At 41.3% G+C, this 7,760-nt stretch overlaps 1 protein-coding gene across 4 annotated transcripts in view; it reads left to right on the top strand.

The window, feature by feature from the left end:
• The window catches only part of cald1a (caldesmon 1a), a 202,571-nt gene that overhangs the window by 52,271 nt on the left and 142,540 nt on the right, over positions 1 to 7,760 (top strand). The gene's annotated exons all lie outside the window — the stretch shown is intronic.

Genomic DNA, 7,760 nt, shown 5'->3' with positions numbered 1-7,760 from the left:
GTATTGTTTTTGTGCATGTGGAAAAATGGGGCATTTTAATTTTAGGGATTTGTACCTTTATTTTAGTACTGTCTATACTCTATTTTTGATTCCTTCCATTAAATATTCATATATATTTCTTATTCACACTTTCTTTGAGTCTGTAGCCCTTCTCTTCTCATCGCGAAATTCACAGTGGTGAAATGTGTTCACGACATGTTTTAAGACCTCTATATGCAAATATTTATCCATTTTCAGTTTTTGTGCACTGTAAGATTCAGGTTTCTACATTACATTCGACCATTAGAATCCTGTTCGCACGTGCGAGGTAAATGTGAAAACCGCCCTATTGGGTCAAACTGTAACGGGTATGTATTTAGGACCCAAATGCAGCGCTCGGTAATTCAGGGATAGTTGGAAATGACCTTTATTTACATGAATCACAGCAGTTAAGCAGCACAGGATAAAGTTCAGAGCAGGCGGCAGGCAGCGAGTATCTGGAACATCCCAGGTGAGTCGAGTCGGATGGGAGTACACGTGGCAATAGTTCAGGCGAGGAATGGCCGTACTCAATGAGCAGCTCCGGGTAGAGCGAGGGTTCAGTTCGGGGACAGGCAGGAGACGTAGTCAGGGGAGCAGGGGGATCCAAACCAGAAGAGCCGATCAGCGGAGCAGACAAACCAGAGAGGGGCAGGCGAGAGGGCGAGTCCAGTCCAGTCGGCTGGTCGGGGAGCCGTAGCAGGGATTCACCAAACAGTCCAGGGGAGAGGCAGACAGAAACCAGGAGGGACGGAACGAAGCTCGTGGTCGGGGGCAGAAGGCTGAGGTGATATCCGGGGAAGCGACGAGACGGGGTAGTCAGATCGGCAAGCAGGGCACGATACCAGGAAAGCAGTCCGAATAACGCTTGAGAGTCTCGCATGAGTACAAAGAACAATGTGGCCGAGAGCCAACGGTGGGGAGAGTCTATGTACTGGGTGGCTTGGTGATCAGAGGCAGCTGAGTGCAACAGGTGAGGAGAGTTGGGCTGAGGGGGTGGGCGTGGCAGGCAGGCAGGGAGAAGGAGGGGCCGGTGGAAGGGTACAGGGAGGTGAGGGGGAAGGGATGACTGAGGTGAGGAGCATGCAGACTGTGACAGAAACTCTGCACATACTGTAAATCAGAGTCAAGGTCAAGCACATAAATGACATAACAACAGGCAACTGCACTGAAGTCAACATGTTTTCTTGCCATCTACAGAACATGGCAAAATTAATATCTTCAATATTTGTTCATATTTTTTCTGATTTTAAATCATGTAATTTCATCCATTTAGTATAAACTTACTTTGACGTCTTATTTTTACCAGGAATGCAATTGCAAGCGTGTCATTATATTTTTATTTGCTACCCCTTCTTGGCAGAATTACTCATCAGCACCAGTGCGCTGCTGCCGCTGTGCTTCTTTCCGCGGCGGTCGCACTCGGAAATCATCGCAAACTGTGGCAGCCCCGGCCTGCAGCTGCCACTTTTCAGTGTGCAAGTACATTTGAGATGGACATTTCTTGCAGTGCGGGGGCATGAGGAAGGAGGTGGCATGGCATGCAGGCGGGCAAGAAAATGGATATCTGTACCTATTAGCTCCTGAGCTCCTGAGCTCGGATCCCAGGAGGATTTTCTAACACAATGTTCTACAAACTGATGGTCCTGGAGGTCGGGCAGGGTTATCCGCAGCCTCCGAGAGAGAGAGAGACATAACTCATCTGTCAGCCCAAAGGGTTCTGATCCAAAAGGCTGCACTGCACTGATTTCCCCAGGTTTAAGTCGCAATATACACAACCTGACCGAACATTACGCTGCTCTTTTATCTATCAGGTGTCACTCACATTTCTGTGAAGCCTCGGGGACGTTTTTCTGGGTCATTATCACCATAAGTTCCCTTTTAAAACCCCAATAGAAACATATTCAAATTTCATGTAAAAAGCCCAAAAATAATTTATTTCTTTAACTTATGCTCATAAATGGACAATAAAAATGTATGAATAAATATATTGCCATGAGACCGTTCACACTGTTTCATTTAATTGGATGCAGATGACTCTGCCGTGCCTGAGGTGCTGCTCACTCAAACCAAAATATGCAATTTTTAGAATACTTTCCATAACCCCCCCCCCCCCCCCCCCCCCCCCCCCCCCCTTTCTTTTGCTTATTTATGCCTTTCTCAAAATGCTAGTTAAGATTTGTGTGGAATTTGCGTCCCGTCCCCTCTGCCTGTGATAATGGGACAAATGGCCTTTCAAGAGACCCCAGCTTTGTGTAATGACAGTAACAACACCAGAGGGCTAATTTAATTCAGTATACAGGTGCACAATAGTGTATACAATAAACATGGCTCAGTGATGTTTAACACATTAAACACATCTGGCGACTGTAGTGAAACAAGGTAACTTGGTTATGTGAAAGATGATGGTTTTGGTTAAATGTGAATGTGAAAATGTTGTGTCTGACATCACTCTGAACTATTTATGTATCTAACCAACCGCGACCTTTCTGTGAGAGTCAAAACATAACCAAGAAAAAAGTTTAATAATCCCGTAGTCACTACATGTTGATTCAATAGTGGATGTTTTGATGGTAAATGAATAAGTTGTCTGTCAACGTAATACCATCATATTCGGGACTTGTCAAATACATGTATTGATATTATTTCGTCATGAATGTCATTTATAGGGGAGAGGGTTGCATCCTGCCCTCGAGTGGAGGCACTCTCGATATTTATATATATATATATATATATATATATATATATTTCCCATAGCAACAATTCAGTATAGGCACAACATAACAGGCATTACACTTTACAGTAAGAGGCAAAACGATGAGGATCCACAGTGATTTGTAAATAATTGTGGGGAACGTTTCACTAAGTGACGCACGATTGCATATGCAGTCTCCACCACCTCAGCTGAGCATTTGTTATTGTTGTATTTCATATGGGAAATATAATAACCCTGATTGCAAATTGCAAACTTCTTATACAACCTCTTTGGTCATGTCTGACCAAATGCAATTTTCCCCCAAATTGTTGGTGCGTATCGCATCAGTAGATGCTGTGATTCATTACTGGAAGAGGAAACAACAAAGCAGGTGTAAAGCTGGCTCTCTCTCTTTTTTTAAAAATTCATTATTATTGTTGTTGTTATATCTGTCTTCCTGAGGCTCTGGTCCCATTACTAAGCAGGACATAAGACATTATAAACTGTAACTTTATTGACATACTATTATCTTTGAAGAATAGCTCCAGATAAAAAACAAAAATCAACAATATTCTATTTTTCTTTACTTACAAAGAACAAAAGTTCTGAAGCAGCTCATACTTTGTTGTTCAGGACGACGGGGGCGCTCATGGTTCCTACACCCAGACCTGATTCTGCATTTTTTGCCTCCCTCACCTCTCTGCCTCGGACCTCTCACTGTATAATATGACCGTGGTGACTTCACACCTCATGAAGCCGGTGAAGGGTGCACTCAGCGCGTCGTAAAACCCCAGCTTGGCAGTGTCAAGGAGGAGCGAGGATTTTTCGAAGACAAAAAAAAAATGTGATATCACCCCGCCATGAAAAATATGCATCAAATTTAATACTGTGAAACATTATTTTGGGGACTGGAGCTTCCTGCAAAAAAAGGAAAAAAAAGGCCCGAGGTATTTACAGTGTGAGTAATGCGCTCGCTCATTGTTGTTTATTGCAGAGTTTGGTGGAATATTCTGAAGGCGTTTCATGGTGACATTTTGCGATGTGTTCCGTGGAGGGAGAAAAGGCCGCAGAGGGCAGTAGAATTTATTGACTGAATTCCACAGTTATAAATGGGTCTTTTACAAGTGACATAAAGAAAATGATCTGTTCTCTGCTGAGGTGGTGGCGATCTGTAAACCCGCTCTGTGTACTGCCGGCAGTCATGGCGCTCGTATTGAATAAAGTTTCATTCCAGAGACTACAGCCTTGTTTTTGATAAATATTGTGCATAGGGTGGAAGATGAAGGCAAAGTATTTAAGGCGTGTGAATTGCTTCTTGCTCAGAAGACCTTCGGCACCACGTATACTGTCCCCGAGTGATGTGTTCCTCCTCCTCAGGCACTGTAGGAACAACCTGCAGTTACATTTCTGTACATAGTTTGAGCCTTGTTCACAATCTGTCTTATGTGTTTTGTAAAAAAAAAAAACCTCCGGCTTCTGTTCAGCACTGAAGACGGTCTTTGGGGAGATCTCCAGAAGAATAATCATCTCTAGAGAAAAGCCATACACAAAGAGACCACTGCTTGTGCTCCGCTGTGTTGCTCAAACAACACGTACCCCCTCACAAAACCTCCCCAAGGCTTTAATTTCTTTCCCTCAGACTGCCGCGTTATGAAAAAATACAACTGTATCGCAAGGCGCCAGAATCAACTGTTTAGAAATCAAGCACTTTCATCCAGAATGGAGACTGAAGTTGTTTTTTTACTTTTCTGCAAACTTGGAAACTTATTTGAGCAAATAAACAACTTGCCAGTGAGGAGAGATACAGTCTGAAGCGACAAAGTCTGTGTGGGAATCACACAGATCAAATCCCCCTTTTTTTTCTTTCTTCATAGTGAAGCCAGTGATTGAAGAGAATCCATGGAACTGGTTGCTTTTCATACGAGATTGGGTCTCACTGGAAAGACAGGTCAAGTAGCTCAACCCAGATGCTTTAGTTAAATAAAAAAACTATATATATATATCACACTGTAGAAATACTATCATGAGTAGATAAGTAAGTAAATAAGTAAGTAATCGATTTTTATATTATGTAAGGTAGCTTTAGCCCAGTGGTTCTTAACGTAGAGGTCTGCGTCCCTTCCAAAGACTCGTTAGATGAATCTGAGCAGTCATGAGATGATTAATTGTTCGGAAAATAAGGAATTCAAAGTTCAACTCGATAAATTAGTATCCATGTCTTCTCCCATCATTGAGCATCAAACAGTCATTTAAATGAAACCAACTGAAAAGTTTAGAGGGACCTGCCTGCATGCTAACATGACATGAGGTTCCAACAACACACTTTTTTCTAAAGGATTTTATAATATAACTTTTTATTGGCTTTTCTTTCCAAGAGAAATGAAAACAAATGAATCGACACAAATAGCAATAAGAACAAGAACGAAACACCCAACAGCACAGTGAGGCACAAATAAGAAACTAGAAGAGTAAAAGTAAAATAAATAAAAAATAATAAAAATAAATCCATTTGGGACAACCAAAGATATAGGAGCCCATTCATCTTACCTCTATGTAATTTGTACAGAAAGAAATATTCATAAATAATTGAATGAAGCATACATGATATCAAGAGTGTAATGTTTAACTCATTTTCTAGACAACACCTGATCTGAACTGATTTATTATGCAGTATGGAAGTTGGCTATCATCCACTCAAATGATGTGTTTTCTGTATTCAGGTGTAACTTGGCTGTTCCCAGTTACTGTATGAAGGATAAAGCTGAAATAAAGACGGCTGGATAATGGGCCAATTCTAATTGCATAACAAAACAACAACTTTTGATTGATCCACACAAAGGTATAACTAGCCATCCTCACATTGTTTTGATTACCTTTCTCCCAAAAGGGAAAAACACAGACACATGACATCAATAAAGGCACCTTTGATGTCTTTTGCCTTTCCAGCACATGACTAGACTAAACTTGTTGCCTATGGCTAGGTACAGTATAGTATTGATGAACTGTCTCATAAAGTGTACATTTTCCCTGAGCTTCTCTTGCATTATCTAGAAGCTGAATGATAATTTTTAGGGACTTTAAAATAGAACTGTACCATAACGTCCTCCCTGACTAAATTCCCCAAACTACTTCTTATTTTTATTTAGCTTTTAAGCAAAACTGTCCCCTTAACTTGTTCAATAAAATGTTAATGTTCTCACAACACTTTAACAATGCATCATATGTTTTCCAAACTGAAATATTTCAACAACTATTGGATGGCTTGCCATGAAATGGGTTAAATCCAGCTGTCAGCTACAAGTAGGGGAAAACAGTATTTCCCTCTGAAATTATCCTTGAGTAGAAGTATAAAGTAGATTAAAATGGGACTGGTAAAGGAACAAATACTCCATAATTCTAATAAAAGTACTCTAATTGGCTGAGTCTACTTTCCACCGCTGTGAAAAACAAGAATCCATTGTGGCTATTGCTGAATTTTCTCTGTCTACCTACAGGTTTTTCTTTTTCCAGCAAAGTACTTCCTCTGCACCAAAGACGAGGAGAGCTTTCTCAAAGGAAAAAAGAAAAACCTGCTCGACGTTGGTTATTTAGAGAAGCAGTAGTGAGAGTTTGAAAAATACTCATTCATTTCTATCTATTGTTACTTCAATGAGCACTGGGAAGCCAAAACATTTTTTAAAAACCCCAATCAAACATATCCTGATGGCTCAGTGGATAGAGAAGGCACACATATACTTAGAGGTTTATGCCGCCACGCGGAGGTCCAGGGTTCGAATCTGACCTGTGACAATTTCCTGCATGTCTTCTCCCCCTTCTCATCTAGCTTTCCTGTCAAATTAAAGATGGAAAAAGCCCAACAAAAATCATCTTAAAAGAAAAATTATTCCAACTAGCAGTTGTAATTCATAAAGGTTTCTCGTCGCTGGAAGCCATTTTTTCAGATCCCTGCAGTCACGTTCTTTTGAAGATGATTACAATCTTTCTCTCACTATCACAGCCACTGCGATAGCGATGACTTCCGACAATAGCCCCCATGGGTGTTTCCTTTAAATAACAGTTGAGACTCACAGTGCAGGTATGGACTCACGGCTTCTGTCCGTCTCAGACAGAACATGCATTTTTTGCTTTGGTTAAAAGCCCCCGAGAGACGACAGACCTGGACGCCAGCAGAGTCCAGGACTCCAAATTCTCATTATGCTCTATTTCCCTTGCACATGCCAAGAAAAAAAACAAGTTAAAAATAAATAAATAAATGCGTCTTGTGCCTTTTATTTTTCTCCTTTCCGTACCATGATGTGTCTGATTAAACTAAACCTAGTGGCCTTTACGAAACACGTGATAGGGAATTGTATCTTCCTCCTGATAATTACACTGAATGATGGTGTGTGATGGATGATGTAAGAATATCCTCACAAACAACAGCACTGGAGAGAGTTCAAACACAGCATGCCGCCTTTGATATCATGCACAATCAATTTCATCTTAGAATTTACAAGTCAATAAATACATTACACACCAATATGTATAGGCCATTTACTTAATCCCCTGTTGGGAGGAAACAGACCGACGTCAAATGTACTTTTACCAATTTGCATCACGTTCATGTCACATGCAAATAGACATCTTCTAATGATGAAATGGACAAATGCTTGGAGTCGCCCTGCAGGACCGTGAGTGAGTCATTATACCACAGTATGTGATGACCTACTTCACATTAAAAGACTATCTGGCTGTTGTGCGGCAGGCCAATTTACTTTGAAATGATGACGGGAGACGGGAAGAGTGAAAGGCAGCAAAAGAATGAGGGGAGTGAGAGACGTGTCATGTTATCTCCACAGACCTTGTTCTTCTAAAGCAGTCAAAATGCTTCAGTTGCACCCACACACCTCTCTGAACCTCCTACACACGCGCGCACACACACACACACACACACACACACTTCGCAGCCTGAAGCGCAAACTCCAAATGTGGTCAAAAAAAGCCCAGAGTACCTCAGGTGGTAATCAATATGCAGGAGGTTTTAAAATTGAAGTGAGACAGCTTTTTC

Source organism: Scophthalmus maximus, chromosome 12 (assembly GCF_022379125.1).
Source record: "Scophthalmus maximus strain ysfricsl-2021 chromosome 12, ASM2237912v1, whole genome shotgun sequence".
Taxonomy (NCBI): domain Eukaryota; kingdom Metazoa; phylum Chordata; class Actinopteri; order Pleuronectiformes; family Scophthalmidae; genus Scophthalmus; species Scophthalmus maximus.
The sequence above is the reverse complement of the archived record's forward strand: the minus strand, read 5'-3'. Positions and strand labels throughout refer to the sequence as shown.